The 24,779-nt window shown below is 37.2% G+C and overlaps 1 pseudogene; it reads right to left on the reverse strand.

Moving 5' to 3' along the window:
• Window positions 1-7,065: 7,065 nt before the first annotated feature.
• Window positions 7,066-24,779, reverse strand: part of LOC117021194 (coagulation factor XI-like) — a 28,498-nt pseudogene continuing 10,784 nt past the window's right edge.

The raw sequence follows: 24,779 nt of genomic DNA on the forward strand, positions 1-24,779 counted from the left end.
AAAGTAGAATCACGATAAAGAAAAATGAACTTTCAAGTCTGAAAAATAGTCCTATCTTAATTGCTGCCATTTTGCAAACACATAGAAATATATATGATGCATAAATATCATTTTGAAACATCTTTATTAATCCTTCCCTCAACCAAGTGGAGTAATGATCTGAGAAATACATCCAATCCACAAGTCAAATATCAATTACTTCAATTGTATAGATATTTCTGCAGAAGAAATTTTTGTTTTGAGTTCTCTTTCCTGCTGTACCATTCTTGTAATGGGGATAACTACTTTAAATGCTGGTAGCAAAGACTGATCAGAAAAACCCCATACTTTGTAATGACAAAGGTATTCTGTGTACTTTGTTAAGGTGCCTTCCCGACCAAGGTCATGTGTGACACCCTGACTGTTCTTTTGACAATGTCAGAGCACTGAAATTATCCACAAATTCTCACAGGGTATGGAAATTCCTGCTTCTACACAGCTTAGTGTCCTTTGAAAGGTTCTTGTGGCTACGAAGTGTGCAGACATTCCCTGGGGGTAATCCGGTGCAGTGAGAAAGCTGCCTTGGGGTTTGAAAGATAATTATTGACACCTCTTTAGGTAGCGCACATAACACAAACGCATGCACAATTACATGGGAAGCTATGCACCAACACCAGTGCATAGTCCACCCTTCAGTGCAATTTTAGAACTCTTTCTGGAATGGCCATCAGAGCTGTTGTCGTATTACCCGTGATGTCCTGAATGTCATCAAAATGACTTCCTTTCAATATTTTCTTCATGTAAAGAAAGAAGTCATTGGGAGCCAGACCAGGTGAGTAGGGAGGGTGTTCCAATACAGTTATTTGTTTACTGGCTAAAAACTCCCTCACAGACAGTGCCATGTGAGCTGGTGCATTGTCATGATGCAAGAGCCATGAATTGTTAGCAAACAGTTCAGGTCATTTTCGTCTAACTTTTTCTTGCAGCCTTTTCAGTACTTCCAAATAGTAAACTTGGTTAACTGTTTGTCCAGTTGTACAAATTCATAATGAATAATCCCTCTGATATCAAAAAAGGTTAGCAACATCGTTGCAACAAAGTTGCGAACGTAATTGTCAGACTCCCACCATACACTATTGCCATTGTAATAATATTGCCTGATACCCAAGGGCAAAAGGGAGGGAACTAATTTGTAGAACATCTGTTTTATGCCAGTTACTCTGCGAGGCATTTTGAATATAGTCTCTTCTCTGAAAATTTGGATTATATGGATAATGACTGTGTGATATACTATAAATAGTATATACTCTATACAGTAGTATGGGCTTTTTATCCGATATGACTGATGTCCTCATAAGAAGAGATAAGTCACAGTGAGAAGGCCTTGTGAAGATGGAGGCAGAGGTTTAGGTGATACTATCACAGCCAACGAACACCTGGAGCCAGCAGAAGCTGAAAGAGGCAAGAAGGATCCACAGAAGGAGTGTGGCCTGCTGACACCTTGATTTTGGACTTCCAGCCCTCAGCACTGTGAGAGACTAAATTTCTGTTTAAAACATCCAGTTTGTGGTAATTTGTTATGAAGCCCTAGGAAACTAAACCCACACGTAAAGATGATGAACCACAGAGACCCAGAGAGGCAGTGAAGTGAGTGTTAAGTATTATAGTTATAAGAAATAGTCATTTTATTCTCTCTCTCTCTCTGTCTCTGTCTCTCTGTCCACACACACACACACCCCTTCCTAATTGAAAAATTTTTCTCAGGAGTTTTCTTTTAAATTTGTGGGATAGCCTTGGAAAGGGCAGGACTGTTCTCCCAGGAAATAGAAGCTTGCACTCCTCTGATGAATGAGCACGGCATACACACAATGGGAGGAGAATGAGTGGGAGAGTTGGACAGAGCCCACGGACCACTGCCAGGAAGCTGGCCATGTGGCCACCACCTCTTCCTGGCACTGTACCCTCCCTAGGGTAAAAGACATCTTATGGAAAGGCATGCCGAAAGAGAAAACTACTGTGACAATATACGACCACCATTAACTACTGCTGGGGCATCAGTTGAGTAGGTAAATTCTCTATATGAACTTTAGAACTCTGCTGACGGGAATGTTAAAAATTCACTCACACAGGAAAGTAAAAGGTCCATTCTGACCCAGAGGGGGTAGGACGTGGGAAACCATAGAACAAAGTGATATTAGAAGACAATGTAGAACCCAGAGGATGAAGAGAGACGTGGGTCTCAACAAGGCCAAATGGAGACCTCAGTTTCCCTGATTACTTAATGAGATACGACAATAGCTAAGGCCATAGTGGATCATATACAATATAAAATGTGTTATTTGTAGTCTTTCTTCGATAAATGCCTTACTCCTATATTTCTCACCCCAAAGTTTGGGCTCACTCCTAAGAGTCTATGATAATGACAACTTTGGTGCCCAAGGTGCTGGCACATGAGAGCTGCAGGATGTGTGTGTGACCTCATTACTGGCCATCCAGAAGGAGAGACAGCATTATAAAGAGTGAGACGAACCGTTGTCTGAATGGCTAGAATCAAAAGTATTCAAGAAAATAGAACTTTTAAAATTAGAAAACAAAAAAACAACTATGTTCCATAGAGTAGTGCTCTAATAAGTGCCTAATAAATGTAGGTGAAATTTAATTGAATCAGGGTAATAATTAACAAGACTTTGAGTCACTAAGTCCCAGCGTCTGCTGATGTTTCCACTGCAAGTAATAGAAAACCCAGTTTGAACTGGCTTAAACACAAAAGGGAGTTTATTCCTATGAAACAGGAAAGCTTAGAGTTCATTCAGGCCCCAGGTATTGTCTTCATGTCTCTGTGGGCCCTGGGCTGGCTTCCAAAGATTGCTGCTACCACAACCAAGGTCAATGCTTTTTTATTCACATGGAGAAGGAAGAGAAAGACTTTCTCTTCACAAGCAATCCAAAGTCTTATGCATTTCTAAGATGGACAGCTCTGAGCCAATCGCAGTGGCTGGGGGATGTCATGTGCCAGCTGCCTGGACCTGCTCACCTGTGAACTAATTCCCAGGGCAAGGAAGATGCCCAGAAATCAGAATCCACCCCTGGACCTGAAGTTGGGGTCATCTCCACCCCAAATTTATGTCTATAACACAGGGACGAGGGTAGACAACCAATATTTTCACCACACTGAGCCACTCTCCAGTTTGCACAATATAAGTTCCAGAACTTTCGGGGTTTTTTTGCAAGAATTTTTACTGTGTTTATAAGACTGCAAGGAGCATACTCTATTTTTATCTATATAATAGCTACCAAATTAATATTTAAATTTAAAAAAGCAGTGAATAATTTGGTGATCTAACATCTGCTATATTTACTGTCATTTATACTAAGAGAATTGAAAAATAAAACTACATTGAGATACCTTTTTCTACCTATCGGGCTGTCAACAATTCCCAAGTTTAATATCATGTTAGCCAAAGTGTAACCCTCTCTTACATTGCTAATGGGAGAGAAAATTGCTACCAATTTTTAAAGAGAAATTAGCATATTTATCAAAATTACAAATGAATTTACCCTTTTTGTTTTGTTTCAGCAATTCTACTTATGGAATATATCCTACACATTTACCTGCATATATCTGAAAAAGTGAAAAACTGGAAACAACCTCAGTGTCCATCGGATGGACTGGTTAAATAAAATGTGGAGTCCCTCCAATGAAATACCATAGTTCTGTGAAAAGCAGACTGAGGAAGCCCTATCCACCTCAGAAATATCTTCAAAACAGAAAGTTAAGTGAACAGTGTGTAGAGTGTGCAATCTTTTGGTATGAAGAAGGAAATCCTTGTCATTGTGTATTTTATGTCTTCTTATAGTGTTTTCACTTATGAATCACGAGAATACGCTAGCTATTCAAGAATGAAGACATTATACTAAGTTAACTATTTGAAATAGATGTTTTTCTCAAATATTTCTTGGGAACGATTTTACAGAATGACCTCCTCCTTCTTGTTGTTTTTCTCCTTCTTCTTCTTTTTAAAGGAATAATAAACATTTATTTAACAATGGATTACTACCACATGGTCTCCCCTCTTCCTTAATGTTTCTTCTTCTCCTTTTGAACAAAAGAGACACAGATGGAGAATGAAGGAGAAAGATCTCTTTTTATCAGGAGTTACATCCTAACCTTTTTTATTAATGGGAAGTGTTGCATGAAGATTACTAAAGTAGTACACAGAAAAGGAGATAAGAAAAATGATTATTGTTTGATAATCTTAATGGTACTTCAATTTTCAATTCCAGTCTTGTTTGTCTTTTTTATGTGTTTGTTTGCTTTTTGTTTGTTCAGGACAAATTTCTTTTTATCGCAGCCTTTGAACCTGCCCTAAATGCTCTTCTGCTCCCTTCTCACAGAACCACGTGCATCCCTCTCACATCCATTTAAAATTACATATTTTATTTATTTGTTTAAGATTTTTATTATATTTGTTTAAGATTTTTATTATATTAATTTTAGGTGTACACCATAGTTAGTCAACATTTATATACCTAAAGAAATGATCACAATGGTAAGTCCAGCAACCATCTGACACTGTACCACATTATCACAATATTATTGGCTATATTCCCTATGCTGTATTTTACATCCTCATGACTTATTTATTTTATACCTGGAAACTTAAATCTCTAATTTCCTTTAATCTCCCCCCTTTTAAAAATTTGTCAATTATAGTTAACATGCAATATTATTTTGTGTTAGTTTCAGGGGTACAGCATAGTGGTTAGACATTTGTATAATTGATACAGTGATCCCCTGATTAGTCTAGTACCCACCTGGCTCTATACATAATTATTACCATATTATTGGCTATATTCCCTGTGCTTTCCTTTACATCCCCATGACTATTTTATAACTACCAATTTGTACTTCTTAAACCTCTTCGCCTTTTTCATTGTGTCCCACAAACCCCCTTCCATTTGGCAACCATTAGCTTGCTCCCTGCATCTGTGAGTCTGTTTCTGTTTTATTTGTTCATTTGTTTTTTCTTTACATTCCACATATAAATGAGATCATATGGTATTTGTCCTTCTCTTTCTGACTTATTTCACTTAGCATAATACCTTCCAGCTTCATCCATGTTGTCACAAGTGCTAAGATTTCATTCCTTTCTATGGTCAAGTAATATTCCATTGTACATATGGAATATATATATATATATATATATATATATATATATATACATATATATGTGTGTGCATATATGTGTGTGTATATATATATATATATATATACACACACACTTAATTTATCCAGTTGTCTATTGATGGACACTTAGGTTGCTTCCATATCTTGGCTATTGTAAACAGCGCTGCAGTGAACAGAGGGGTGCATATATGTTTTCAAATTAGTATTTTGGGTTTCTTCAGACAAATACCCAGAATTGGAATTGCTGGGTCATAAGGTAGTTCTATTTTTAATTTTTTGAGACACCTCCATACTGTTTTCCATAGTGGCTGCACCAATTTACAATCCCATCAGCAGTGTATGAGGGTTCCCTTTTCTCCGAATCCTCTCCAACACTTGCTTATTGATTTATTGATGAAGGCCATTTTGACAGGTGTGAAGTGACATTTCATTGTGGTTTCGATTTGCATTTCTCTGATGATTAGTGACATTGAGCATCTTTTCATATGTCTATTGGCCATCTGCATGTCCTCTTTGCAGAAATGTCTATTCAGGTCCTCTGCCCATTTTTTTTTATTTGGATTGTTAGTTTTTTGGTTTCTTTTTGGTGTTAAGTTGCATGAGTTCTTTATAAACTTTGGATATTTTAAAATTTAAAATATCCTTTTAAAGTTACATATCTTGTGTGATTATTTTTGTTGTTCATGTTAACTAGACTGGTAAGGACATATTTAATTGCACACCACTGTATCCCCACAGCTCCATGTACTCCATAAGTATTTTTTATTTTGGATGAATTGTGTAGTTGTTGACGCATGTTGCAAGCTGTGGTGGAGATAGTGCAAATTCTCAGTTATTGCACTATATCAGAAACAATGACCATGTAACCGTTTGCACTACAAGGAGAAGCCCAGTACTTAGAATATTAGGAGCTGCTCCAACGATGCTGAAGACTCTACTATGGTTATAGCTCCTAAATTGTCTTCCCTATACTATGAATGTACTTTATATTGATTTCCGTCCACTGGATTCATTATCCATAAGTGTAGATTTATAAACCTACATTTACAGTGGCAGCTTGTCTGAGGAAGGCTGTAGCTTGCTCTCCACATCTCCATCAACCTCAACTACTCAAATCCATGCCAAATAAATGTAAAATCTATGCACAGATAGTTTTCTAGGCAAGTACATGTTTAAGACTTGTCCCTTAAGGTACCATTTCCAAGTGAATTGTTGCCTCCATTTCTTTCCCATATATTAGGTTGGTGCAAAAGCAATTGTGGTTTTTGCAATTATTTTTTAACCCTTTAAACCTTCATACTCTTAGCTTGCATCTCCCCAAATTTAAAAAAAATATATTAATAATTGAAATGACAGGAAGTCCTGATTATTCTAAAAACATGCGATTTAATTCAGTCAAATTCTTCCTCTGCAAAAGAAATGTGCTCACGTACACAGAGTAGAGATTCTTGTAAATTGCGGTGACTGTTCTTGTCCCCATTTTCTCCAGTTCCCGTTTTTCATTTAACAAATCTTTTTATGGTGGTTTCTTTTAGCAGTTTTACCTCATACTTTGGTGCCACTACTTGATTCTTTCCTGGTATATCTGGCTACATTTTAATCTTCAAAAATATCACCTCATAGTATTTCTTTGGCTCAGTAAAGAGTGATCAAAAAGCAAAAGACTGGATGCTGAAAACACACTATGATTGTCATGGAATGGGAATTTTGAAAATTACAGTTTGTTTTCTTTTTGTGTATCCTTACAAATATCGAGACCCTTCCATTTGTTACTGTCTCAGTACTGTAACCTGTAAAGGGTAATTTTGGGACAGTGTCTCTTTCAGTGAAACCAAAATTCGTTCCAGGAAATGATCTGCTTTGCTTTTCAGGGAGTCAAATGACATCTGGGAATGCTTTCACGCTGCTTGAGCTTTCTCCAAAATCCAGTCCACATATTTGACCACGTTGATGTAAATGCCTGGTGGTTCCCTTTGAGCGCAGCCCTCACCCCAACTTGTGATGCCCACCAATGCCAGACCTTGTTGTATTTACAGGACAGGGGGAACCTTAGTCACCCTGTGATGAGGGGAGAAAAGAAAAGTCCCACAGATCAGTTCAGATTCTTCTCATGTCAAATAATTTTGCTTGGAGTGATTTCACCTCATACTCTGTCCTGGCCTTTTAATAATCGTTGTGTAACTAAAACGAATACACTGTGTTCCCTGCTCATTGGCAGAACACTGCTTTTTGAAATGCGTTCAATAATCTAATTTGAATATACTCAGTTGGTTGAGAACACTCTGTTACCTTACAAGCACCCTTCCCCCCTTCTTCATAGTCTGTGCAGATAATTTTATCAGTTATTTTATGCCATCTGTATCTTGCCTGGCATTCTTCATTTGTCACTAAGGGTACCTTGGCATCTTGGAGAATATGTTTAAATATAAATAAATGTATTTAAAATGAAAATTTTACCTGTATAAAAATCAAGAAAGAAAAAAATACTAGGTTTACCTCACAGACCTTTTATAATTACAGAGTGTATGGAAGACATTATTCTCACTATTGTACCATTTTGTTAAGTTAAAAAAATTAGTTAAGGCTCTAACTGAAATTATATGCCATATTAAATAGTTGGATAACAGGCTAGAAGATTTACTGAAAAGTGCTGGGTTTCACATTAAAGTTCAGAAAAAATTATTTGTCTCTAAAGAGATTGTCATATTTAAAATTTTCAATCAAATAGATGTGGTATCCTCCTCACTTGGGTGATTTTGTCTTTCCATCTTCATTAATAGTTTCTGTGATAAAAGTTAGTTTATTTGTGTTTTAGCTTATGACTTGATATAGCAGAAAAGATTATGATTACAGTGTGTTCTTTATCTGTAAAATAGAGCATATATAGAAATATTATTTTTTAATCTCTTAATTTTCTGTACCCCCATCCAGCATTCAGAATATATTACCTTTCTATCTCCTTTGGAAGGTGGGCATATGGGTTGTTGGACATCTAAATTGTAAAAATCATAATTTCATTATCAGACACAAAATACATCTTTTTTCCCAGGAGATTTTTCTTTCTGTTTGCATTTAGTATTTATCATAAATACTAAATACTAAATAAACTGTATTTATTATATTCATTTTTGCTTAATTGTCATACATTTTCATCCCTCATGTTTACACAGTCCAGAATGAGGGACTGAGAGAAACCAGCCACAGCCCTCCCCACTGACTCCATCACTCTAACTAGGTCTGTGATCCTAGAGAAGTTGCTTAATTGCTCTGACCTGCAATCTTTTTGCCCCTAAAAGAAAGATATAAATCATCTTTAATATTCCAATATGTTATTAAAAGTATATCCTTCTGTGCATCTGAAGAAGCCGGGAGAAAACTTATCGTTTCACCCATACTCCCAAATAAGAGTCAATAATCAGGAAAGAGTGTATCAGTTTTAACAGACTGAAAGATTAGCTTTGCAGACCTTCCCCTTTTCATGATAAAAACACATGGAAAGATTGCTAGGGTCAGGCCATGAATCTGGTAGTGTTAAACCTGATATGGAGGTCATCATTGCAGATAACTTTCTATTCAAAATTCTGCATACCTGTGGAATTCATTGTGGTTTCCAATTTCAACAAGGCAATATCATATCCACTTTCTACCATTTCATATTGATCATGAATTATTTTTTCTTGAACTGCAAAGAAAGGTGTATCTTCTTTTATTTCTGATTGATTTAAAATGTCACTATAGACACGCACATTTTTAGGCAACTCTACCCTAAGGAGTAACCAATAGAGGAAAAAAATTTCCTTTACCAAATAATTCCCAAACATTTGAACTACATTGCCATTAAACTGGCTATTACTAAATATCTAGTATTTTCTGCCAGTGGTGGGCTTTTAGGTAGAAAGAAGCAATTTCATGCTAAGATTTTTCAGTCACACATTTCTCTTATCTATAAAATCCTAGGCTAGCGTTTACCTTATATTAAACACACAGAAACGAATGAATGCTCTTTAGCGCGCACGAGAGAGAGAAATGGGAAACTAGATTCAGGGAACAGGAAATTCTCTTTGAGTTTAGTTCTGAACCAAATGCCCAGGACAATGTACAGAATATGATGTACTCTTATAGGAAAGAACTCCCCTGGGGGTATGTGGACATTTAAATGGGAAAGTAGAATAGTATACAGTCAAATAGCCATGTTCCTACACCTATTCTGCTGTGGGTAGACCATGAGTGGCTCTTCCTTTTTGCTTTTTCTCATTACAGATAGAAATTTAATTTAGTAAATAGGATAATTTACATTTTAAAAAATACTAAAATACCAGTGATAGATTTAATATATGTGTGAGGAGCATGGGGAACGAGTAAAAATAATAATGGTACTGACTCATTGAAACAATGCGCAGCTGTTAACATCCACTGGTCTCCAATTACGGAGCTTCCACATAGATGTCTCTGGGTGGGTGACATGATATGCAAAGTCATATGCCAACTCTGAATAGACACCATTCCTCCAACAATTCTGGGCTTGATTTCGGGTGTACACTCTACAACAGAAGGATGGCAATGAGTAGCTTCCTAAATTTTCATTTTCCATCAGTAGTTATGCTCCTTCAGGCACAAAGGGAAGAAAAGCTTCCCTCAGTTCAATAATTTACCATGACTTTGAAGAAACTTTATAATCAAGTTGGCAAAGCAAAGCATACACACAAAAATTGAATGACTGAGTCACCTTATAATTACATGCCCCAAAGAATGCCTCAGCTGGTACGACAAGGCAGTCTTACCTTCCCTCAAATGATAACCCCAACGATCCTTTTAAAGCAGAAGTTGTCAAGTGTTGCCCCCCTAAGACCAAGAGCATCATCTTGGAATTGGTTAGAAATGGAAATTCTTGAGCCCTAACTCCGACCCAGTGACTCAGAAACTGGCAGTAGAACCCAGTAATCTGAATTTTAATCAACTCTGCTAAAGTTTGAGAATTACTGTTATAAAGTTGAGCACCTCCCACTCAGTTTGCAGCCTATATCTAATTTCTCCCCTGTCCCCTTCTACTTGGGCTGATCTTTGGTCTATCACTCCTGTTCCACCTACATCCAAACCTGGGCTGCTGTTCTATTTGTGAACTGCTTCTGCCCTTTGGTTTTGTTGACAATCTAGGGATCTTTAGCCCAACTCTTGATCAACGGCTTTGATTCAGTTACCCTTGGGTTTCTGTCCTTTTTGGCTGCCCTGAACATACTCCATTTTATTTATACTTCTTGGGATGTCAAACACTATCACCCACCCTCCTGGTTAGAGCCATGGCTGACTATGCCCCAATAACCTAGACAGAATGGGAATGAGGTGCTCATAGATATCATTATTTTAGAGCAGCGATTTTTACTAGGTCTGCCAATTAGGTTCGTGAACTTGCCACCGTGCACTTACATTGACAGTCCTGTACAAACAGCTCGGTAAGATTTCATAACCTTGGTATATCAGTGTCTTACAGCTGTGTTTGTGTCAATGTGTGGTGGTGTCTTGCTGAGTAGTGTTCATTATTGTTATTGCGTGCTTTTGTGTGCTGTCGCTAGAATGTCTGAGGTTGAATTAGAGCAATGAACAAATATTAAATTTCTTGTTAAACTTGGCAAGAGTGGAAGTGAAATCAGGAACATATTAGTCCTAGTTTATGGGGATAATGTCATGAAGAAAATGGCAGTGTACAAATGGCTTAGACGTTTTTCTATGGGGAGAGAACATGTTACTGATGAAGAGAGGTCAGGGCAACCAGTAACAAGCAAAACTGATCAACACATTGCAAAAATTCGTCAAATTGTGTGTCAAAATCATCAGCTGACTGTGAGAAGCATAGCAGACCAAGTAAACATCAATAGAGAAACAGTTAGGAAAATCTTAACTGAAAATGTTGGCATGAGAAAGGTGTGTGCAAAAATGGTCGCGAAGGAGCTCACCAATAAACAAAAGCAAAGGAGAGTCGAAGTTTGCCAAGACTTTTTGAAGAGGCGAGACGATGTTTCAGGGCATGTTATCACTGGTGATGAAACATGGGTGTACCAATATAACCATGAAACAAAGTGTCAAAGCACACAATGGAAGTCAGCCATTCTCCACGACCAAAAAAATTCTGTCAGTCCAAATCAAGAGTCAAAACTATGTTGCTAACCTTTTTTTGATATCAGAGGGATTATTCATTATGAATTTGTACCAACTGGACAAACACTTAACCAAGTTTACCATTTGGAAGTGCTGAAAAGGCTGCATGCAAAAGATGAAAATGATCTGAACTTTTTGCCAATAATTCATGGCTCTTGCATCATGACAATGCACCAGCTCACACAGCACTGTCTGTGAGGGAGTTTTTAGCCCACAGACAAATAACTGTATTGGAACATCCTCCCTACTCACCTAATATAGCCTCCAACGACTTCTTTCTTTACCCAAAGATAAAGGAAATGTTGAAAGAAAGACATTTTGATGACATTCAGGACATCAAGGATAATACTATGACAGCTCTGATGGCCATTCCAGAAAAAGAGTTCCAAAATTGCTTTGAAGGGTGGACTAGGCCCTGGCATTAGTGCATAGTTTCCCAAGGGGAGCACTTCAAAGGTGATCATAGTTTTATTCAGCAATGAGGTATGTAGCACTTTTTCTAGGATGAGTTCGTGAACTTAATTGTCAGACTTCATATATTTCAATGTGCATGTGGATCACCTGGTTGTCTTTTAAAATGCAGATTCTGATTCAGTTTGGAACAGGGCCTGAAATTCTGTCTAGGAAGCTCCCAGATGTCGCCAATGTGTTATGCCCAGACCACATTTAGAATAGCAAGTGGCTCAAGGGAACTTCGTGTCCTTAGCTAAAGGATGAGTGTGAAGTTAGCAGACTCACTAGTCAAAAGCCAGTCCTAGATGGTCCATTCACTAGTTTTATAACCATAAAACAACAACTTCTGTAGGTCTTTCTTTCCTCAACAGAAAAATGGGTGTATAATTCTGAGGCAGACTCCAAATAGAATGAGAGAGCAGGAAAATAAGTTTTAAAGGAAACACCAGCTGGTAGCAGGCTGAGGTAGGAAGTGTGATGTGTTTGTGAAAGCTTAAACAGGAGGATACACTGAGAAGAGTTCTCATTTGAGAGTGGATAGGGTGCAGTTTAGCTTTGAAGATTTTGACTATATCCTGGAATTACTGGGAAGCCCTTGTAATTTGCAAGGTGAGAAATGGCATAGAAAGCAAAGTTTAGGAAAATTAGTAGGTAAGCAATAACCAAAATATGTATGAACAGCTCAAGAAAGACTTTATTAGGGATGAGTCATAGGTCTTGATGTTCATTCAATTTGGCTTCTCAGTTCAAACAAAATTCGGGAAATATCTATGTATAGCATTAAACTTTGTGTTAAGAAATGTGTCTTTTGAAGACAATTGTTCTGTATCTTCAGAGAGTTAAATTATATTGTAGATCGATGACAGTGCAAGACACAATAAACACTTCTATTAGATATTCCCTTTCTATTAAGATACTGTTTTATCTACTAGAGTAAAGCAAAACCTACTTATCTAGTTTCTCTTTATTCAGAGGGTGCATTAAAAAGACATAGATTTTATTTTCCCTTATCTTATACTTTCTACTTCAGCTATTAATCTATATCTGATATATTCTGTGAACTTTACAGGCCAAAGTCCATAAATTCAACAGAAAAAAACATAATGAACGAAGAAGTGTAGGGAAAGGATTCTGCAATTTAAGGCATAAGTGCTGGTCCCTATTTTATAAAGTATGTCAACATTGCTAACAGCAAAATTTGCTAAATGTCCCTTCTAAAGTTCAGTAGAACTAAGACAACAGAATCATTATAAATACGCCTTCTTGTCTTAGGTGAACTATTTTGAAGAAAACAGAGAATGTATGCGATATAGCTTATAGATTAGCTTTTTAAAGAAGCTTGAGTCATCCAAAGATCCCGATCACAGCTCCCAGATATTAAGCAATAAAAGTCTACAAATATGTGGTTTTATGCAAATCAATAAATATTAAAGGCATAATAGGTGCTATGGAATTTTAGGGAGGAGTGTGTGTGTTACGTTCTTTTCTGTTGGGGATTCCATCCCTTTTTTTATTCTGTTTGCCCATAAATCATCCCTTGCTGCAATTCTCAGAATTGGCCACTGGAATAGAAACACTGCTGATCTGATTTTTGTTCTAATTTTTATGTTATACGTCTTGTTTAATCTAGACAACCTTTTTATTTTCATCTACCACACTCATTGTTACAAAATGATACGGTTTTATTATAAGTTTTGCCAATATCCATAATCTGCCAATATGCAGGATCAGAAAGAATGAAGGTCCCTGAAAAGTAGCTATCAAGTATTTCTTGAATATATATATAAGTTTTCAAACATATGGTGATTATTTATGTTTCAACTAAAGGTCAAGTAATGGCTAATGGAAAGAAAATGAATAATTTGATTACACAAGATTCTGGTTGATATTTCAGTTATAAAGGGTAATAAGAAAGGTAGTTGGCTTTGATAACAAAAATCAGACATAAAAGTGTTGGTTTATGAGTCATCGAATACTAGTTGTAAGATATTTCAAATTAAAACACATATTCAATTAATACTAGGCAATGCAGTTTAGTCAAAGCCCCTGATTTACCTTTGAAACGTGGTCAGCCTGGGTGATAGGAGTGAAAATAACAGAGAATTGTACTTTTTTTTTTTTTTTACTAATTTTATCCCCTCTGTGGCTATTATTGACTATTTTATTCATGATATATTAAGTATAAAATAGCTCCTACAGATGTATTTTTCCAAATGACATTAAACTCACCATTATCCATTTTACACAACCTTATGTATATCGAGAGACGCTTCCTCTCCCATGAAGTATTTTATCTGTAGATCCAGTTGAAGAAAGTTTTCAGTAACATTTACCTCTACAGGTTGAAAACAAAAAGTGTAAACGTAATGCACCTCTCAAAGAGGTGGGACAGAAGCATCCATGTAATCTTTCTTGTATCTTACTTCCCTCTGTTGCAAGATTCTTGAGATGGAGGATAGGTAAAACGTTGGCAGTGGATGATGTTGGTATATGTTTTCTGCAGGCTTCATGCCCTTTCGTATCAAAGATGTCCAGTTCTTTTCCCAAGAAATCAGTGTCATGGTCAAATGAAGGACGATAGAGCACTGCACAGCTAATCACATATCAGATATAAGACACAAAATCTTAGACTCATCAGTCTCCTCAGATTTGTTAATCTCCATCAGAAGAAAGTGCTTTCATTGTTTACCAGGGATGCTGTGCCTGCAGTTTTGTAGACTGAAACCAGAAAGAGCTTTGTTCTTTTGAATGTGTGTAGGTGGTAATCCGCTTTTAGATGTTTTAAGGAGACAAAGATTGTTAACAGTAAAAATAGAGGGAAACATAAATATATCCTATAAAACATATCAAAGAAAAAAACACTTCTTACAGCACATGATGTTTAATAGCAAAGATTTTCCCATTTTGAAACTACTCTTCGTATATCACTGTCAGACTCCAGGATCCATAGGTTGTAGACAAATTTTCAAAACTGAACCACCTGCCTCCATAAAAATATTCTGAGCTTACTCTATTGCCAGTGTCCCTAGCATCTTCCTTTTTCATTTTCTTTGTTTTAACACTCCCAGCCTATCTCAAAGAGTCACAAATTTTTATGCTACCTAGAAATCTCCCGTTCAGACTGCTGCAAGCTTAGACAGGGATAAGTGAAATCTATAGCAGACGCCACACCCAGGCAGCATCTTCCTGGAAGAGCATAATTTTTCTTAATGAACACAAAATCAAAGTCAAGAGCACTGTTGTCCAGTTGAGTTTTCTTCAATGATGGAAATATTCCATGTCTATGACATCCAATACAATAGCTATGTGGCTATTGAACACTGGAAACATAGCTAGTACATCAAAAAAAATGAATATTTAGTTTCATTTCATTTTAATTAATTTAAATTTAAAAAGCCTATTCTTGGTACCATCCATATTCCTCTGTCAACCTGTATTGAGGATCAAATGTTTTACTCCTCTTTTAGGTATTGATTTTGAATTTTATTTTTAAAAAGGAAGGAAAAAAAGAGCAGTGATTACAGAAAATAACGTATTACAAAAGCATTTTTCTAATTTCTGAAATTTATAATGCCCCAAGGCTCAATCTTTGAACCTCCTTTCTTCTCCAACTGTATTCAATCCTTTGATGATCTCATAAGTTTCATGGCTTTAATTACCAGCTATATGCTGGTAACACACAAACATAGATCTAGAGGGTAAAACCCTCTTCTTAGTTTCAGACTTCTGTTTGCAATGGTCAATTCAGCATTTCTCTCTGGACACAGAATAGGCATCTCTACCCCCTTGAAATCTGCTCCTCATGGAGTTGTCCACATCTCAGTCACTGGCATTTCCATCCTTTCAATTCCTTGGGCCAAAAATCTTGAAGCTATCATTGACTCTTCTCTCTCCTTCATAGCCAGCATTCAATCCATCAGCAAATGTTACTGGCTCTGTGCTGACAACATATCTCAACCTGATTACTTCTCTATCACTTCCCTTCTGGTCTACGTAGGGCAGGGTTTTTATCCACTTAGTTCACGAATGGTACCTCCAATACCTAGAACAGTGCCTGATATGTAGTAAGCACCAAATAAATTATATTAAATTTGTTGCGTAAATGAAAGTAAGAGATATATTTTCATGTGCTGGAACTAGTACTTTAAATTCAAACTCTAGTTATATAAGACATAATAAAAATTTTCACATGAAGAAGGTAAGAATAATCGTTGGGTCTATTTCATCAGTGAGCATAAATTGGTATCTGAACTTGGGCCCATGGAGTTGCTGGATGGACAAGGAACTCAAGGGTTTACCTTGCTTAGATTGCCCTGAGAAACCTTTCTCCCAAAATGAGCAGCCAATTCAAGCAAATGGCAGGCGCTCTGAGAATTTTGATGTAGGTAACATATAGAATCTAGATTTTGAAACAGACTTAAGATTTTTTTTTTTTTAGTGAATCTTGTTAATGAAGGACAACTACCCAAGCAAATGTCCCTTTAATGATAAAAAGAAATTCCCCATGCCTTAATATGGTTTCTCATGTTAATACTCATCAGGAGAGGAACAATTCTCAAACTTCCCTCCACCCCTGCCCCTAATCCTCCCTAATCTACAGAAAATCAAGAATCCCTGGTAACACTGGATTTGTGGTCAGTATCTGGGGAATGGAAAGGGAGAAGAGCTAGGAATTCTTCTGTGCAACTTTTATCTATTTATACAGACATTTTGATTACATTTGTAGTTGCTCACAATTTTTTCATGGTGGATTTCAATCAGCAGTTTTAAAAAGAGAACACATTATTCTTAATCTTAACTCCTGACCTTGCAGATTCTTTTGGCCATCCTTGAGAAAAGAAGGTGAAAAACAAACAAACAGTTGAGGGGGTGAGTACAAATGCTTCGACAGACAAAGGCATCTGGAGCCGTGACACTGTCAGTGTTACCGTCTGCAAACACAGCACTAGGGAAGATGACCCTAATGGAAGCTTTACAACAGAAGAGATCATGTCGAGGAAATCAACTCACCAAAAGAATCAGGTAAATCCCAGTCATGATATTTGTAAATTCCATAGATAAAAAGTTGGTTCAGGGCTGAGTGAGGGATGCATAGGTGAAGCACAGAGGACTTTTAGGGCAGTGAAAATACTCTGTATGATACCATAATGATGGATACATGTCATTATACATTTGTCCCAGTGCATAGGATGTACAACATCAAGAGTGAACTCTAATGTCAACTCTGGACTTTGGGTGATTATGATGTGTTAATATATGTTAATCAATTGTAACAAACGTACTTTTCTGGTGGCAAATGCTATGCATGTGTCGGAGCAGGTGGACAAAGAAAGTCTCTATACCATTCCCTCAATTTTGCTGTGAACCTAAAATTATACTAAAGAAATAAAGTCAATAATAATTTTTTAGAAGTTTGTTTATCTCAAGAGTTCAAAACTGTTTCAATTAGGAAAACTGAAGTGACTATTTTAAACTTTAAATTCAAACTCTAATTATATAAGACATAATAAAAATTTTCACATGAAGAAGGTAAAAATAATCGTTGGGTCTATTTCATCAGTGAGCATAAATTGGTATCTGAACTTAGGCCCATCATACAAATGGTCAGTAACTATTATTTAATGGTTATACCACCTCATTAAGAAAATAATAGTTACCTAGATTAGTGCACAAGTGAAAAACCAGACATTATTTCATTGAGCTTCATTATTCTGGTTGATATCCCCATTTAGGTGTACTTCAATAGACAGATTTACTAAATGAAAACAAAAATGGAAAGAAAATGTTTTATTCTTCTAAATGCAAGTAAGAAAAATCATAAGTTGGTGAGAAATTCCCATTTAGAGACTGCCTTGGCATTATAGCTAAGCAATTACTCTGGAAAGCACTGATCTGAGAGGCTACGCAGGTGGACTTGAGTCCCTCCTCTGCCAAGACCTGATGGTCCTGTGAATTTATCAACTTTATTTTTTTCATCAGTAAAATGACAACATGAGAGGAGTGGTGACATAAAGAATAGGAGTATAAGCCCATCTCAATTTCAGCTTTTTAACTTTTTAAATGCCTATCAACTCCCAATTTCCTGACTTGCTTATATTGTGTTAAGTGGTAGACATAGAATATGTAAAAAGATGTAGTTTGAGTGGAACTAAAGACAAAAAAGCTTGAAAATGAAACATGAAAGCTTAATTATTAATTCAGGGTTATTTTGTTTTATCATTGTTGTTTTAAAAAATATTTTATTAAAAATATAGCTAACATACAATATTATATCAGCTTCAGGGGTACACCATACTTGTTCAACATTTATATATCTAAAGAAGTGATCACCGTAAGTCCAGCAACAACCTGACACTGTACCATGCTATATCACAATATTATTGACTATATTCCCTATGCTGCACATTACATCCCCATGACTTATTTGTTTTATACCTGGAAATTTGGACCTCTTATTCCCCTCCGCCTTCACCCCCTTTTTTAATTTATCAATTACATTTGACATTCGATATTATTTTATATTAATTTCAGATGCATAGCATAGTGGCTTGACTTTTATATAATTTAAGAAGTGATCCCTGACTAGTCTTGTACCCACCTAGCACTATACATAGTTATTACCATATTATTAACTAAATTCTCTATGCTTTACTTTATATCCCCATGACTATTTTGTAACTAACAATATGTACTTCTTAGTCCCTTCACCTTTTTCACCCTGCTCCCAACCCTCTTCCATCTAACACCCTAACAAATCTAGTACCCATTTGACACCATACATAGTTGTAACAATATTGACTATGTTCTTTATGCTATACCCTTCATCCCCATGATTACTGTGTAACAATCAATTTATACTTCTTAATCCCTTCCTCCTTTTTTCACCCTCACCCCCAACCCACCTCCCATCTGGCAACCATCAATATGTTTCCTGTATCTATGAGTTTCTGTTTTGTTTGTTTATTCTGTTATTTAGAGTCTACATATAAGAAAAAATCATTTTGCATCTGTCTTTCTCTGTCTGACACTCCACTCAGCATAATAACCTCCAGATCCATCCATGCCACCCCAGATGGCAAGAACCCATTCCCTTCCATGGCTGAGCAATATTCCATTTTATATATGTACCACCTCCTCTTTATCCATTCTTCCATCAGCGGACATCCAGACTGCCTCCACATCTTGGCCATTGTAAACAATGCTGCAATGAACATATGGATGTACATGTCCCCTTGAAGTAGTGTTTTGGGTTTCTTCAGATAATTACCCTGAAGTGAGATTACTGGGTTCTCCTTTTATAGCCTTTGTTTTAAAGTCATTTTGTCTGGTATAAGTATTAGTACCCCAGTTTTTTTTTTATTGTTTCCATTTTTATGAAATATCATTTTCCATCCCTTTACTTTCTGTCTGTGTGTGTCTTTCAATCTAAATGTGTCTCTTGTAGGAGGGATACATAAGGGTTTTGTTTTCTTATCTATTCAGCTCTCCTATGTCTTTTGATTGGAGCATTTATTCAATTTACATTGAAAGTAATTATTGATAGATATGTAAGCTAGTGCCATTTTATTTGTCATAATTTTGATTTTTTTCCCCTTCTTAAAGAGGTCCCTCTAATATTCCTTTCAGTACTGTTTTGGTGATGATGAATTCCTTTGTTTTTTTCCTTGTCTGGGAAACTCTCTATCTGTCCTTCAATTTTAAATGATAGCCTTGCTGGGTCAAGTAGTATTGGTTGTAGATCCTTGCTTTTCATCACATTGAATATTTTGTGCCAATCCCTTCTGGCCTGAAAAGTTTCTGTTGAGAAATCAGCTGACAATCTTGGAGGGGCTCCCTTATAAGTTAGTAGTTGCCTTTATCTTTCTCCTTTTAGGATTCTATCTTTGTCTTTAACCTTTGCCATTTTAATTATAATGTGTCTTTATGTGGGTATATTTGGCTTCATCCTGTTTGGGACTCTCCGCACTTCCTGGACTTGTATGTCTATTTCCTTCACCAGGTTAGGTAAGTTTTCATCACTATTTCTTCAAATAGGTTCTCAATTCCTTGCTTTCTCTCTTCTCCTTCTGGTACCCCTATGATGTGAATGTTGTTACACTTGATGTTGTCCCAGAGTGCTTTTAAATGATCCCCATTTCTTTGGATTCTTTCTGCTGTTCTGATTGGGTGTTTTCTGCTATCTTTTCTTCCAAATCACTGATTTGATCCTCTGTTTCATCTAGACTGTTGGTGATTCCTTCTAGTGCATTCTTTATTTCAGTTATTGTAGTCTTCACTTCTGACTGGTTCTTTTTATGGTTTCTATGTCTTTCTAATGCTTGCTATCTCTTTGTTGAAGTTCTCACTAAGCTCTGTGAGCATTCTTATAACCATTGTTTTGAACTCTGTATCTGATAACTCTGTATCTTGCCTCTATTTCATTTAGTTCTTTTTCTGGAGTTTTCTCCTGTTCTTTCGTTTGGGACACATTTTTATTTGTTTGTTTGTTTCCTCATTGTGGCTGCCTCTCTGTGTTTTTTTCCATGTATTTGGTAGATCTGCTACGTCTCTCAGTCTTGGCTGGGTGGCCTTATGTAATAGGTGCCCTGTGGGGCCCTGGTACAGCCTCTCTGGTCATACTCTGGTACTCCAGGTGTGTCCCTTGTCCGTTGTGTGTGTGCTCCTCTTATAATGGAGACTTGATTGCTATTGGCACATCAGTGGATGGGATTGACCCTCAGGCTAACTGGCTGTGCGGTTTGGCCACATCCATAGCTTAAAGACTACTCTGTGGGGGTTACCCCGCTAAGGAAGATTCACTTTAGTGGGCTCTGGTGCCTGTTGAGACTGCCTTTTGAGTGAGCCACTTGTGGGGTTAACTGGATTGTGCTCCGCTGTGGTCTGAAACCAAGCTTTGGTGTAGGCCCAGGTCACCCACTGCCTGTAACCAGTTGGGGGCTACCTGGTAAGAGCTACAAAGTAATCCACAGTTGTTTGTTGCCTGTGCTCTACCTGGAGGCCCGTGGGAGAGGCCACACTGTGAACCAAGGATGTCTTCCACAAGTACTGGGCCTGGGGTAGCTCTGCAAAAAGCCTAGATACCCTGAGACCTGCTGCCACCTGCTGGCTCCCTTAAGGTTCAGCCACTGATAGAGTCTTGTGCCCTTTGCAAGTTGGGTGAGGCAGGGCCTCAGGGAACCACTAGAGTGAGAAGAGTTGTGGTCACCAGGTTAATATGAATTCTCATTTAGTGCCAGTGCTGAACCCGGAGCTACTCAGCAAAAGTCTCAGAGCACACCGAGGCCAGTCACTGCCTGCCTGGGGCCTGCAGGCTTCGATAGTTTTCCAAGAGTGAAATTCAGGCAGGGCTGAATGCTCTTGGAGAAAGTGTTTCTGGTGTTGGGGGAGGGGTCCCAGTGAATCAGCAGGGTGAAGAGAGTGGACTTCAACGGGCCAATCAGATTCAGTTCAGCTGTGTGTGGGCAGGCTCAACACATTAAAGATGGCGCCTGCCTGCTGGCTGCACAGGAGCAGGACTACTCACAGGGAAAAGGGCAACAGTCCTCCATTCCTTGCCTCAAGGCTACACACCTCAGTCTGCGCCCCCTACACCTCTGACACTCCCCTGAGTCACTGTTTTTCTGCTGGAGCCCAAGGTAAGTGCTCGCGAGTGAGTGAGTCTGTGCGCGGGCCGTTTAAGAGGACATCTGGTTTCCTGCAGTCTTCCAGCCCACCCAGATAGCTTGAATCCCCACTGTTTTTCACAGCCAAATGTTGTTGAGGCTCCTCTTCCCAGCGCCAGTTCACTGAGCTGGTGAGGTCAGTGTGGGCTGGAGTTCCTTGCTCTTCCTGGGGGAACCTCCATGGCTGAGCTATCCTTCTTGATTCTCATCTACTATACGAGGTGTGGGGCCCGTTTTGTGTTTCTGCCCCTCCTATCAGTCTCGGCATGGCTTCTCTATATCGTTAGTTATAAAACTTCTGTTCAGCTGGACTTCAGATGGTTCTCCAGATTGATTGTTGTGTAATTTAGTTGTAATTTTAATGTGTTCATGGAAGGAAGTAAGCACAGTGTTTGTCTACTCGGCCATCTTGGATCTCTCCTATCGTTTTTGAAAGAAATCTTTGATGCTTTATTTGCTTTCCTCTTGTCTCCTTTTTTTGATGTGGAGAGCTGAATGTTAAAATCTAAATAGTAGTCATTTGTACTACTTTTTTTCATTGGATTTCAGAAAACTGTAGTTTACTGTACAAATCTAGAACATCTCAAATTAATTCTGAAGTTAATATTTTCCCTAAATTGTTTTTAAAAAAGTGAACACAGATTAATCATTAGAAATCATATTCTTCTATATTCTTATGCAATAGATTTGTCCATGGAATATTCAAAATCCAGTATGGGGCAGATTAAAATATTTCCATAGGCTTCAGTTATTTTGTCTTAGGTAAAGAACTCTTATTTGGAGAAATATGAGTATGTATTTCTTTTTTATTTTACAGGGTCAAACTGTAGCATCCTTTAGGCTAGAAAAGGAACAGTCAGGGCAATTTTAACTGTTTGAAAATTGCGAAATTAAAAATGTATAGTTTTCTGTGAAGAAAACTATAAACATTTGTTATAGAAATGTCTCAGGGGTTAAAAATAAATTTTGGCATCGTTGATGGAAAAAAAAATGAATCCCCATTTTGCTTTCCATTGCATAATCTAATGTCCGTGGCTTACTCAACAATACTTTGTGCTTGGAAACCAGCTCATTGGTATGTGAAAAAGTGACAGTGCATGTCATTAGTGTCTCTCTCTTGGCACTCCTGAGCATCCTTGGTGATAGAGCCATTATACTTCATGCCCTTCATGTCTAGGTCGACATACACCTTTTTGTTGGAAGCTGGAAATAAAAGCAGAAATCATGGTTATCTTTCAGATGTGAGGGTTCACTCCAATAGTTTTACACTAACAACTGTCACTTCTGACAACTGTCACTTCTTCCCACTCTTCCACTTTTCCTCAGAAGTCCTTTGTTTTTATTTTAATCTGCTTAATTCTTGCTCTCACATGGAAGCAGTAAAAGAATGCTGATGCCCTTCTTATATTGCAATATTAGACTTTTAAACTTTTGTCTCAATTTTCTAACCTCTCTTACCTCCTTAGCTCCACTGATTGACTGATTCACTAATTAACCTATTCAAGTGTCTATTTCACTATTAAGACAAGTGTTATCTCAACACTTGCATCCTTTGATTTGAATTAATATTTTTAATATGGATTTTCACATAAAACTTTAAGTTGGGAAGGAGAAAGAAAACAAATGAATGATGAGAACTGATGTAATGTATGTCCTATGAGAGAAATTTTAATAAACTATAATGGGGAGGGCATACATGTATGCTGGGTTTTGCTCTACACTGAGAGAACTTCTTTAGGTGACTTTATTTCCATATAGCAGGGTTTTGTTTCATAGCTATAAAACCATACCTGATGTAACAATATGTATACATCAAAATAACAAGCATTTATTAATTCTAATAAAATATCTTACAACTTACTTGGTGTAGGCATTGCTTGAAAGAATATCCAGAAATTGCACCTGTTATATTCACCCTTGGCAGTGATTCTGTAACACTGTCTTTTAGAATGCAAGTAAACCTGTTTTTTTTTTTTTAAAGTAACATTACTAGGGGGGAATTCATGTTTTAAAATAATGGGTCTTAAAAGTCAGCACACAGAAAGTCAATGACAAGGAAACAAATAACATGCCAAAACAAATATTTTCTTAGCAAGATGTGAGTTTGCTTTTCATTCCAACATCTCTACATTTTGTTTAATATCTGAAATAATATTTAATTGCTTCTGCTGTTAGATTTAAAGGATGATCTTCATGCTTGGCACAATTCATCAAAAATGGGTGCTTACTACACACCTATGAGAAGAGCTAAAACAAAACAAAATAAAACAAAACCAAAATGCTGACAATGACAAGTTCTGGAGAGGATACAGAGCAACGAGAACTCTCAAATGTTGCTGTTGAGAATTCCGAATGGTTTGGCTACTTTGGAAAAGTTTTGCAATTTTTTTTTTCTCTTTCCACAGGCTCCTTATTTCAGAAAAAAATGAGTATCTCATCATGTGCAAACGTCATATCACTTCCAGCCCCATTGTCAGTATTATTCAGCTTCAGGTGTACAGTGCAGTGGTCAGGCACCTACACCATCCATGAAGTGGTCTCCCTAATAAGACAAGTGCCATCAGATACCCTACAAAGTCTTTACAACATTAATGATTTTATTCCCCAAGCTGTCTTTCGTATCCCCGTGGCAATCTTGTGGTTACTGACTGCTTTCTAATCCCCTCACCTTCTCCCTCATCCCTACGACTCTCCCATCTAGCAACACTCAGTTTTTCTCTATATCTCTGAGACTGTTTCTGATTCATTTATTTATTCTATTCTTTAGATCCACATATAAGTGAGATCATGTGGTATTTGTCTTTCTCCGTCTGACTTATGTCACTTAGCATAATGTTCTCTAGGTCCATCCACATCGTTGCAAATGGTAAGTTTTCATTCTTTTTTATAGCTGAGTAATATTCCATTGTATAAATGTACCACAGTTTCTTAATCCAGTCATCTACCGATGGGGATTTCAGTTGTTTCTGTGTCTTGATTATTGGGAATAGCACTGTAATAAACATAGGGGTACATGAATTTTTTTGAATTAGTGTTTTGGATTTCTCTGGATAGATACCTAAGAGTGGAATTGCTGGGTCATAAGGTAGTTCAGTTTTCAGTTGTTTGAGATACCTCCATACTGATTTCCATAGTGGCTGCACCAATCTGCAATCCCACCAACAGTGCACAAGGGATCCCTTTTCTCCACATCCGCACCAGCACTTGTTTGTTGATTTTTTGATGATAGCCATTTTGACTGGAGTGAGGTGGTATCTCATTGTGGTTTTTATTTGCATTTCTCTAATGATTAGTGAAGTTTTTTCACATGTCTGTTTGCCATCTGTATGTCCTCTTTAGAAAAA

Source organism: Rhinolophus ferrumequinum, chromosome 4 (genome assembly GCF_004115265.2).
Source record: "Rhinolophus ferrumequinum isolate MPI-CBG mRhiFer1 chromosome 4, mRhiFer1_v1.p, whole genome shotgun sequence".
Lineage (NCBI taxonomy): Eukaryota > Metazoa > Chordata > Mammalia > Chiroptera > Rhinolophidae > Rhinolophus > Rhinolophus ferrumequinum.